The sequence below is a fragment of the Crocuta crocuta genome, unplaced genomic scaffold (assembly GCF_008692635.1).
Source record: "Crocuta crocuta isolate KB4526 unplaced genomic scaffold, BGI_CrCroc_1.0 scaffold241, whole genome shotgun sequence".
NCBI classification, from domain to species: domain Eukaryota; kingdom Metazoa; phylum Chordata; class Mammalia; order Carnivora; family Hyaenidae; genus Crocuta; species Crocuta crocuta.
Genome location: NW_027527807.1, coordinates 795,569 through 808,684, shown reverse-complemented (window position 1 = coordinate 808,684; position 13,116 = coordinate 795,569).

Below are 13,116 nucleotides of genomic sequence, written 5' to 3'. Positions count from 1 at the left end.
TTTAAGTATCTGAATTCAGCTCAGGTCATGATCTCAGGGTTCGTGGGTTCCAGCCCCGCATCGGGCTCTGTGCTGACAGCTCAGAGCCTGGAGTCTGCTTCAGATTCTGTCTCCCTGTCTCTCTGCCCCTCCCCAGCTCGCACTTTGTCTCTCTCTCTCTCTCTCAAAAATAAACATTAAAAAAATGTTTTTTTTTTTTTAATAANATCAGTGTGATTCACCACATTCATAAAATGAAGGATAAGAATCATATGATCTCTCAATAGATGTAAGAAAAAGCATTTGACAAAAGTCAACATCCATTTATGATAAAGACTGTCAACAAAGTGAGTAGAGAGAAAACATAAGTCAACATAAGCCATATATGAAAAACCCACAGCTAATATCATGCTAAAAGCTTTTCTACTCACATCAGGACCAAGACATGGATGTCCATTTTTGTCACTTTTATTCAAAATAGTACTGGATACCCTAACCAGAGCAATTAGGCAAGAAAAAGAAATAAAAGGCATCCAATTGGGAAGGAAGAAGCAAAACTGTCACTATTTGCAGATGATATGACATATAGAAGACCCTAAAAGACACCACAACTATTGTAACTAATAAGTTCAGTAAATTTGTAGAATACAAAAGCAATATACAAAACTCTACTGAACTGCTATACACTAATAACAAACTATCAGAGAAATTAAGAAATGAACCCCATTAACAATAGCATCAAAAAGAATGAAATACTTAGGTATAAATCTAACCAAGGAGATGAAAGATCTATATCCTACAAACTATAAGACATAGATGAAATAAAATGAAAAAGACAAAATAAATGGAAAAATGTTCTATGCTCATGAATGGAAACAATTGATATTATTAAAATGTCCCCACTACCCAAAACAATCTACAGATTCAATGCAATCCCCTTCAAAACACCAATGGCTTTTTTTTTTTCACAGAAGTAGAAAAAAAATAATCCTAAAATTTGTATGGAACCACAAAAGACCCCAAGTAGCCAAAGCAACCTTGAGAAAGAAGAACAAAGCTGAAGACTTCCACTTCCTTATTTCAAACCGTATTACAAAGCTACAGTAATGAAAACAGTATGGTATCAGCCTAAAAACAGACTCATAGATCAACAGAACAGAATAGAGGACCCAGAAATGAACCCACACATATATGGTCAATTAATCTGTGACAAAGGAACCTAGAATATACAATGGGGAAAGGACATTCTTTTCAATAAATGGTGCTGGGAAAACTGGACAGCTGCATGGAAAAGAAGGAAACCAGACAACTATCTTATGTCACACACACACACAAATTAACTGGAAATGGATTAAAGAGTTGAACATAAGACCTGAAACCATAAAAACTCATAGAAGAAAACAAGGCAGTAAGCTCCTTGACAGTTTTGGCAATGATTTTTTGTATTTGATAAGAAAAGCAAAAGCAACAAAAACAAGATAAATGAATGGGAATAAGTCCAATTTAGGGGCATCTGGGTGGCTCAGTCAGTTAAATGTTTGACTCAGCTCAGGTCTTGGATCTCCTGGTTCACAGGCTTGAGTCCCATGTTGGGCTCTATGCAGACAGTTCAGAGCCTGGAGCCTGCTTTGAATTCTGTATCTCCCTCTTTCTGCTCCTCCTCAACTCGTGCTCTCTGTCTCTGTCTCTCTCTCTCTCAAAAATAAACGTTTAAAAATTTTAATTTAAAAACTTCTGCACAGCACAGGAAACCATCAACAAAATGAAAAGACACTTTATTGAGTGATGAAAAATATTTTCAAAGCACGTATCTCTTAAGGGGCTAATACCCAAAATATATAAAGAACTCATACAACTCAATAACAAAAAAAAAAATTTTAAAATCCAGTTTAAAAAGGGGAAGAGGATCTGAATAGACCTTTTTCCAAAGAAGATACACACACACCCAACAGATACATGAAAAGGTACTCCATATCACCAACCATTGGGGAAATGCAAATTAAAACCACAGTGAGGTACCACCCCACATCTGTTAGAATGGCTATGATCCAAAAGACAAGAGAAAACAAGCGTTGGCAAAGATGTGGAGAACACGGAACCCTCATGCACTGTTGGTGAGAATGTCAATCAGTGTAGCGTCTATGGGCAACAGTATGAACATTCCTCAAAAAATTAAAAACAGAACTACCATATGACCTACAACTCCACTTCTGGATATTTATCTTACGGAAATGGAAACACTGACTCAAAAAGATGATGTACCTCCATGTTCACTGTAGCCTTGTGTACAACAGCATATGTACAATGCAATATTACTCACCATAAAAATTAAGGGAATCTTGCCATTTCTGATAACACGGATGGGCCACAAGGGCTTTATGTTCAGTGAAATAAGTCAAAGACAAATATTATATGATCTCACTTATATGTGGAATCAAAACAGAACAAAAAAAACCTCTATAACACAGAGCAGTGCTTGCCAGAGTAAGAGGGTAGGGCTGAACAAAATGTACGAAGAGGGTAAAAATGTAGAAACTTCCGGTTATAAAATAATTGTGGGATATAATGTATCATGACTATAGTTAATAATACTGTCCTGTAGATTTTACCAGTAGAACAACTCTCACAAGAAAACAATCCGTAACTATGTGTGGTATTGGACACTAACTAGACTGAACTGTGGTGATCATTTCTCTATATACAAATACCAAATCATTATGTTGTATACCTGAAACTCACATAATGTCATGTGTCAATCATACCTCAATAATAAAGAAAACATTTCAGACACAGTTGAGAACCCCACTGTATTCTCCCCAACCCCATTCGCCACCTTTCTTGTCAGGAATTCAGTCTTAAATTTCCCATGTTTTTAAATAATTTTATAATACATAACCACATCCATGAACAATGTACACCATTAGTGTATTTCTCAACACTGAACAAATGGAATCACACTGCATCATGAGGCAACTTGGTTTTTTCGCTCCACATTGTGTCTTCAAGATATTCAATGGTGTCTCTGTAGAATTTTTTTCATTACAGAGTCAGATTTATTAGTTGTTCTCTTTATGATTTCTGCTTTTTTATTTTTTTATTTTTTTTTTATGTTTTATTTATTTCGAGAGAGAGAGAGAGACAGCGTGAGCAGGGGAGGGTCAGAGAGAGAGGGAGTCACAGACTGAAATAGGCTTCAGGCTCTGAGCTGGCAGTCAGCACAGAGCCCGACGCGGGGCTCGAACCCACAAACCGCGAGATCATGACCTAAGCGAAAGTCGGACGCTTAACCGACTAAGCCACCCAGGCGCCCCACGATTTCTGCTTTTTTAAAGAAGACTTTTCCTGTCCTATAGTCATAAAGATGGTCTCCTGTGTTGGACTTTGTAGTATATGTGACATAGCTTTAATTTTATTTGGTCCCATGTTATTCCCAATTGTAGTAGAACCATTTATTGACTGATACTTCCTTCCCCCAACTGATTTGATATGTTTATCCAGGCTCTGCGCACATACAAATATCTTCCTGGCTCCCCATTCTAGTTCATCAGTGTTTTTGTCTTCCCTTCACCATGACCCAGTGTCTTAATTACTCTAGCTTTATAGAAAATTTGAATATCAGGTGGAATGGGAGCCTCTGCTTAGTTCTTCCAGAATCTCTTAGATATTTCTCCCCTATTTTTTCTGTTCTCTGAAACAGTTTGTCAAAGAGTAATTATCCGATCCCAAAAGATTTGGTAATATTTTTCTGGAAAACTACCTGAGCCTAGTGTCTTTTCAGATGGAAAATTTTTGAGTATCAATTCAGTTCACTGATGTATAGAGGTTTATGTTCTTCTTGAATCACTGTGGATACCTTTTTCTAAGGAAATATTAATTCCTTTTATGTTTTCAAGTGTATGGGTACAAAGTTAATTACAGTTATATCTTATGATCACTGAAATCTCTAATTTATCTGTGTAGCTGATGTATTCCTTCTTTTGTTCCTAATATTGTTTGTCTTTTCTTTACCGTTCTTTTTCTCATTACGACTCCTTTTTTGTCTCCCACCCAAAGAGCCAATTTTCTATTCTATTGATCCTCTCATTTTCTTTCTAGTTCACTTTTACTTTGTTCTGGTTTCTTAAGTTGAGCACTTAATTCATTTATTTTCAATTTTCCTATCAAATGCAGTAAAGAATGCAAAACTACCTTTAATTATCATTTTAGCAAGATAACACTTGTCTTGGTAGTATAGTACTTTTATTATCATACAGATTTTCATTTTATTTTTAAATAACTTAAGACGGACAGAAAAGCTGTAAAAATTGTAAAAAAAAAAAATTCTCAGGTTCCACAAATGTTAATATTGTACGTACGCATACACATATACACATAATTATACCTATTATATTATTTTTCCAAACTGCTTTGTTTGAAGATGGCTGACAGAAAGCCTCTATATCCTTCATAATTCAGTGTATATTTTCTAGAAACAAGGTCATCCTTTCATACAATTATAGTACAATAATCAAATATCCGGAAATGGGCACAGATACAATTTTATAATCTAAAGATCTCATTTCTACTTTACCAGGTGTGTCGTCAATGTGCTTTATAACAGAAGGATCCGATCCAGGCTTGTGTGTCGCATTTAGCTGTCATGTTTCTGTAGTGTTCTTTCATTTGGAACGGCCTCTCAGCATTTCTTGGCCTGTCACGCACTTGGCAATTTTGAAGAGCACAGGTCGTTTATTCTGTAGAATGTCCATCAATTTGGGTTTGAGCTTTTTCCCCGTGATTAAATTCAGGTTATACAGCCGCGGCAGGGCTAGCTCAGAAACGCCATGCCATGCTCATTGCATCTTCCCAAGAAACACACGATATCTACATGTCCCGTTCCTGGTGATGCTAATTTAGATCACTTGGTTACAGTGGTGTCTTCTCCACACTGGATAGTCACGATTTGCCACTTTGTTATCAATGAGTACCTCAAAACCCAGCAGCCTCGTCATCCGTTGACAAGTATTGCCCAATGGTGATTTTCTAGAATTCCTTCTACCTTTACTAACATTTTCTGTAAGGAAGCACTCTCACTAACTTGCTTACTTACGTATGCTTTATTTATATTTGTCTGGACTCGCAGATTCCTAGCAGTGCCTAGTGAAGCAGAGTTAGGCAGCGGGGCCACAAATATGAAGGAGGCACTTTTCTTTGTGTTGTGCAAGTGCTCTCTTAGAAGTGACACGCGTAGGGCTTGTTTTTTCTCTCCGTTTCTACTTTCCTCCCTTCCCATCTAGATTTTTGTAGCAGTCTCCACTCTGCCCATCAGGTCCCTCTCCCAGAACCAGGTCTTACAGGGTCATTTTGGAGTTTCTGCCCAGAAGGAATATCAGGGACTTGGCAGATCTTTTCACGGAACAAAATGGACAATTTGATTCAATCCTGTGCCATGAGGTTTCCTTTCAGGAGACTGGTGAAGTGTTCTCTCCCTCCTTTCCAGCTCTTGGTTTTAAGCACTGAATTAGTCCTGATACTCCTCATGTGGATGACGTTAGCTGCCTAATTCTTGGCTCCTGTCGCCTGTGGCTAGAGCAGGAGCCCCACAAAACTCAGCCCAACTCAAAACCAGGCTGTTCTTTTCTGTATCTGATCCGTGCACATGCCTACCTTCTGCCCAAGACCACTGTGCATTTTTATCTTTTCTATATTTGATCCATCCATACTATTGTCTACAGCAGAGGAATTATCAAAGTATGTGCCATCTCAACATATGTATCCTTTTTTTCATTCGGATATTTCAGCTATAAATGTACAGACACATTATAAATCACTAAAATTTTAATTATGATTTTAAAGCCTTCTGATGAAATCTATATGCTCTCTATTTTATCTAGGTATTAGAAATCTAGCTAATAATATATGCCAGTGTTAAACGCAAGCTTTAGATTTCAAGTAAGAGAAGCTGGAGAATTAAATGTAAATAAGATAGGAGAGCTCCATAAGAAAACTTGATTATCACAGCAAGGTAAAGAAAAAGAAAAAATGAAGTGAATTACTCCCACTAGATAATACAGATTGTTTTTTATCTTCTGTAGCAAATACCTAAGAGAGGAGGTGGGGTTATTTCTGTCTTTTGTATGCATGTGAATTTTGTTTTCATTAGCAATTATGACAATGGATCTGTTCTCAGAAGAGAGGCTAATTGTCCATTTATCTGGGTTTAAGCCAACTTACTATGAAATTAATTATGTGGCATATACAGTGTGTTGAATGACCAGCTAATAAACTCATTTGTTAAGAAAGGACTGGAGGTTGGCATTCCAGGATTTTTTGTTGGGGGCTGAATACTGAAATCAAAGGTATGTCTGACATTTTGGATTCCTGAACTCATTCTCTCCAGCACCTGATTTATGGATCAAATAGCCGACATGGGCTTGTGGTGGAAACATTCAGCTCCAGCTACCTAAGACGAGTGACTAAAAGCCCTGGACAGCAATAGTATGAACGGGCAACCTCCCTTTAATGAAATATCAGACTTAATATCTTTAACATTAATGCCGGTTCAGAAAACATAATGGAAATGATGAAAATGCACTGAATCACAGAATAAAAGGTTGTAAATATGAAACTCAATCTTCCATTTTAGGACTCATTTTCATATATTCTCAAATCCCTTTCTTTATCTTAAAACCTTTCATTTCAACAGTTGCAAAATGGAAAGGCTTTGGGAGACAGGAAATCACCGCACTGAGTGCTTAAAGAATGATAGATACAGATACTACAAAATTGGAGTCAATGTCTTCCAGTCTAACAAAAGCCCTATGAATACTACACTGCACGTGACAGCTAATTTTCATTTTCAAATCCATTTTGCATTTGACAGCAGAATATTCTGGCTAAAGTAAGATTTTGTTTTCCTCAACAGCCTAGTCATGCAGAGAGTTGCTGTCTTACACTGACCGTCATTATTTCTTCTCTTCCCGTCTGCTCTTCCCACCATCTGGGGCTGCATCCTGGGTGCCCAGATCACAAGAGCAGCCTCCAAGCTTTCAAGCTGGTCTCAGTGCTTTTCATGAGAGAGAGAGAAAAAAAAAACAGGGGCTCTCCCGTACCACAGGATTACTGTGGGTCAAGCACTGGGCACAGCATCTCACATATTTTGTCTTGTCTACTCCTCACAGCATTGCTGAGAGGCAGGTATATTCTATTGTCATCATCTTCACTCTACAGTTGAGACAACAGAGGGTCCAGAGAGACAGAATGCCTTGCCCAAAAGCACACTGTTCATCAAGGACAGAGCTTCGCTTCAGACCCAGTCCTCTGGGGCCTGTGCCTATGACCCTGTGCATGGAGTATAGAGGTAGTGTCTTCACTCTTGCTAGTTAGTACCATTCAATTCATCCTCGCATACCAATGCCTTAGAATCTTCCTACGACCCAGCTCTCTTTCCTTCCCTTCCACCGTCTCAGGCAATGTGACTAACTCTCCACTGTGAATACGGCAGAGCGCCAGATCCCGGGTAATGGGGGCCCAGGGGACCTTTCTAATACTACTGTGAATTCCCTCTTCCAACAACACATCCATTCATGGTCCCTGGGCCAGGGCTGTGTTCATGCCATTCACCCACATCTGGCAACATCTGCTTGCTTAGCCCGTTTGGAAACAATGATGTTGTTGTCGTGAGACTCCGTCTTAATGGATGTGAAGTTCCTAGTGCGATGCCCGGCAGATAGCATGCTTGAAATAAAAGGAAGCTCTGTCCATTCCCATCTCATCCATCTCTCAAGGATGCACTTTACTACCCCATCCTTCATGCAGACATTCCTGAACCACGGTGAGATGTCTCTTCTACAGGTTTACTTCTTCGCATTCTCCACCTCCTTCCTACTTCCTCCACTTCTTCTGTCCCCTCTCCCCTGCTTCTCTTTCTTCTTGTTTATTACTCATATGGAACTTACCCTGGACTTTACATCACAGTGATTCATGTCCAAAGTCATTGCCCACTCGTCAGAACACACATTCCTAATGGGGAAAGGCCCTGTTTTATTCATCTTTGTAGCGTCCTTGTAGGCTGATGTTTTCAAATCAGAAAAACTGGAGTTTGAGGCTCAGCTCTGTACAAGTAGACAACCTTGGGGAAGTTACTGTATACCTCAGTTTCCCTGTCTGTATGGTGGAGATGATAACTACTTAACATTCAAGGCTGCTGTGAGGTTACAGTTTATGAAGTGCTCCACACAGAACTGGACACAGGTATTCTAATGAATACAGTGTAAAATCTCCATAGTGGTCTGGTATCCACAGCAACACACCTGATTTTTAGTAACTGTGCTCAGTGGTTAAGAACACAGGCTCTGGAATAAAACTACTTAGGTTCAACCTCAGCTTTGTCTCTTACCGACTGTCCTTGGAAAACTAATTTCTATGAACCTTGGTTTCCTTATCTTTAAAATGGATACAATTGGGGCACCTGGGTGGCTCAGTCGGGTAAGCCTCCAACTTCGGCTCAGGTCATGTTCTCACGTCTGTGGGTTCAAGCCCCGCATCGGGCTCTGTGCTGACAGCTCAGAGCCGGGAGCCTGCTTCTGATCTGTGTCTCCCTCTCTCTCTGCTCATGCTGTCTCTCTCAAAAATAAACAAACATTAAAAAATATTTTTTAATAAAATGGGTATGATAGTAATAGTATCTATCCCACATGATTATTTTCAGGTTTGGCAATACTTTTAGTAAGGCGTCCACCACAATATATTTTTTTTTATTTACAAATAGTTTATTGTCAAATTAGTTTCCACATAACACTCAGTGCTCATCCCCACCACAATATTCTTTTACATAGTCGAGGCCCAGTAAAACGACAAGTCTTCTCCTAATTTTACACTGTATTTTGGTCATGGGAATGGGGTTTCTCATATCTACCACATGCCTCTGGCCTGTTCTCATGGTAATGGCTGGCCTGGGCATGTTAATAATATACAACACTGGCTGGTGTGAGGCGGGCTAATGATACAAACCCACTTAAACCTCACTGTACCTCTCTGAGGCCCATCGCTTGCTTTGCTTTCCCACTTCCCAACGAGCACACTAATCTAATGCACACAGCAGCGAAGAACTCCCTAGTATAATGACAGCCAGAACTCCAACTGAGGGCCATGTCTAGTTCCAGCCCCACTAGAATATATGGCTTTGAGAGCAGGGGACCAGAGACTCTCACTGTTTGCATTCACTGTTCATAGGAAAACTTAAGCTAGAATCTATACAGCATATCTTTTAGCATTAAAGGGAATACCATCCCAGAAAACTATTCATTTCTGTCCACCCAGATGACCTCTTCTTTCAAAACAGGGGCCCAGTAATTCTCCTTAGAAAATTATAGTCTGTGACTGGAGTGCCTCTTCATCGGGAAGGAAAATTACCCCTTCATACAGTAAGCAAGGACGACTGAAACACACTGCTGGTGAGGGACACTGGGTATGAGATTCCAGTTAAATCCATCCCACTGTGTTGGCACATTCTGGAGAGGTAAGTTTCCCACGCTGCCACAGGATTTCGCTATTGGGTACTTAAAATAGCAGGGACTCGGTAGCTTGTTGCTTCCTATCGTGCTGACGTGGACTCACGTCCAAGTACAGTGTGGAAAAGTAGAAGTGCCCCAGCTTATCAAAGATACGCGTGAGCCTGTCACATTGGAAATATGCCTCTGCTTAGAAGCCTCTGTAGTTTTGGTACAAATGTGAGGGGCTTGGGGTTAGGCAGCTTCTCCGAGCTTATCGGCAATGTTCTAAGAGGCATTCTTCATATAAAGTCGACTCAATATTTTCAAGTTGCCCAGGGAGTTGTTTGGTCCAGAAAGACAATGAAGGACTCCGGTGGTCCTTTGTTGAGAACAGGGTTCATGACGCACAAGACCTCATTACCGTGTCATGTTAACAGAATCGTTGTTATTGTCATCATCATCGTCATTATTAATATTTGCTATTGTTTACTGAATGCTGACTTTGTGACAAGCAGTTTCCCATCTGCGTAGAGTGCTCTCAACAACTGTGTGAGAGGCGCTTTATGATCTCGGCTTTCGTCCCCAGCTATGTGACCTTGGACCTTGGTTCCTCTACCCACTCGCTGGTGAGCAGTGCTTGTGGGAACGTTCAGTTTCCCAAAGGTACAAACACACACAGGGGCATACACAGATGTCAGAGAACAAAACAATGATTTGTCACTGTGCTTTTGTGAGCAAGTTTGGTCTGTGTTAGAAAGACTCTTAACAGTGTTGGGCACTTCCGGTGAGGGCTGACATGGCCAACCGCACCCAAATGGCTACAGTGGAAGCTTGATGTAGAGAAAAGGTCACTGAACACACAGACCCGGAAACCGGTTGCAGTTCAACTGCTCAGTCTCTGGGACACTTTAAATGAGGCCCTTAATCTTTCTGAGATTTCTCTGGAGACAGACTAAGTAGATTCAAATCCCATTCTGTCACTTGCTAAATTAGTGACATTATATCTCGCTGTCCTTATCCATGAACTATAGTCCCTATTTCATAGGGTTCTTTTGCACATGAAAGAGGACAATACATGTTAAGTGTCAGCACAATGACTGTCCCATAGTATGTGCTTGATCAATTTCCACTGTGACTGTTGTTATCTTCCATAAAGGGAAGATAATAGTACTTAATCTGTGTGCCTTACAGGGCAGTTACAGGGCAACACCTTAGGAAAAGTCATGACAGCTTCAAACACGTACGATTTTTCATTAAGTCTCTAAACTGGAAGAGACTGTACGTGCTCAGTTGTTTTTATCTCTCTTCCTTATTCAAGAATGCCAATCTCACGAATGGAATGTAGCTGCAAATGGTGTATCTGCATTGTTTCCAAATCCTTACACCTGGCAGACCCCCCTCAGCCTCTGTTCCGTAGGCCCTCCCAACTTTTACAGTACAGTAGCCATATACAGCTCTAGGTGCCTCTAACTCCACCTCAGACAGCCTGAGGCCATCAAGCCCTTCCTGAGCCCCTGGGTCAGAAGCCCAATCCTACCTTTATTCTCAAGACAAAGCTCTTTAGAAAAGGAAAAAGACATGGCACTTAAAAATAATCCAGGGGCGCCTGGGGGGCTCAGTCGGTTAAGTGTCCAACTTCGGCTCAGGTCAGGATCTTGCAGTTCATGAGTTTGAGCCCTGCGTCGGGCTCTGTGCTGACAGCTCGAAGCCTGGAGCCTGCTTCTGATTCTGGGTGTCCCTCCCTCTCTGCCCCTCCCTCCCTCTCCCTCAAAACTAAACATAAAAAAAAACTTTAAAAAAAGAATCCAAATCTTTTGTAAAAATCCAAACCTGTTTTGTATTCAATGGCCATACAAAAAAGATGCTTCTCCTAGTGGTGAGAATAAATTATGAAGTCTATCAAGGTCAATTATGACTGAGTGATACAGATACCATCGAGAATCAGGTTATATTTGATGACATGTGTCAAGGGTCTGAAACAACACGGCAATAATCAGTCAAAATATAGTCGAATGGATTCGTGGTAGAATTATCTACAATTGGTTTTCTAATGGCAAAAACTGACCGCAGAAAAATATCCAGTAATAAGGGGCTGGTTACGTGAATTATGGCACCAACCATGAAAAGGCTTTCGACAAAATTTAATGACTTGAAAATATGCTCACAATAAGGGGTTAAATGTTAAAAACAGAGCACAAAACCATGAATAAACCTTGTTCATTAAAGAAATCTACTAATGTATCCATCAGAGTAAGCACTTAGGAAAAAATGTACCAAATACAATAGATATCTCCAGGTTAAGGTACTATGCTAATATTTATGCTTCCTGTTTTTTTCTTCTTTTTCATTATATTGCACCTCTTTGAAATTTGCTGCACTAGTCAAGTATAGAGGCAAGATTTGGTGGCCGTAAAGTGTGTGTAGACACCAGGGTCAGAAGAGCCCAGTTCTAATTCTAGCGCTACCACCTCCCAGCTGTGTGAACCCGCACAAGATACTGGATTTCTCTGGACCTCAGAATCCTTCTAAATTAAACAGAAATCATATTTAGCTCAGAAGAGGCTGTGAAGGCTAGTTAGTGCGTGCGAAACATGGAGCCCCCGTACCGAGCTCTGAGTGTGCACTCAAAAGCATAAGTCATTGTTATGCATTGCTTGTATCATCAGAAAGAAAATGTGATTTTAAAAATAGCTCTGGACTTCAATACCAAGGTTGGTCTTGGACCCCCAGGCATTTTGCTTGCGTAGCAGCTTGTTGGATTCCCAAACACGAGCAGAGCACAGAAATTGCTTAAATAAAGGCTCCATTTAAAACGTATCACGTTAAACTTGTCCTGAGTGATAAAAGGAGCTTCATGCCCCTGAAACCCCTGTGGGAAAGAAACAAATAGTTTATTTCAGTGTGAGCAGGACCCCGGCTTCCTAGGATATGTGTTGAGGGTTTGTCCTTTGCGGACACACAGAATGTTTTCAATATGTCCCGCATTTCGATACTTTGAGAGAAGGTGATGATGTCAGTTGTCCATCAGTGATCCCTTCCAGATAAGCCAAGTCCGGCTGTGCTGCGCACATCCAACAGCTTCCTTACACAAACTCAGGGTACCAGAGGCCACAGAGCAGGTGACCACAGGAAGTGAACTGTGAGTAGTGCATCAATCACTTGCAAGAAACCAGAACAAGAAAAAGTGATTCCCTCCTTCTCCAGGAAGCAATCAGCCCCAGGTAAGATGACACCGAGCAACCCAGCGTCGGATCAGGAAGCAGGAGATGAACCGAGTTCAGACAAGAAAGGAAATGCTGACAGTTGACCAAAGGATCGCACACAGAAAAAGCAGTACCCACCTTAGACAAAGGTCAGATACTGAGTTACATGAAGATACCGAGTCAGAGCAGATGGGGAAGGGGGAAGATCAGAGTCTGAAAGTTTAACTTCAGATTGGAGATGGCTCAATGCCAGAAATTCACATGGGAATCCAGGGGGACAGAACACATCTCTGCTCGTTCGACTGTTCTGGGTACACTCAAAAGTTTTGAGAAAGCTTTGAGAAAGCTCCTGGGAAGGACACTCCAGAACCCAAATAACTTCCCTGGAAAATGGTGCAAAACCACTAGCGTACAAATGCTTACTAGACTAACTAGAATCTGTGAGTGTTTGCCAGGATGCA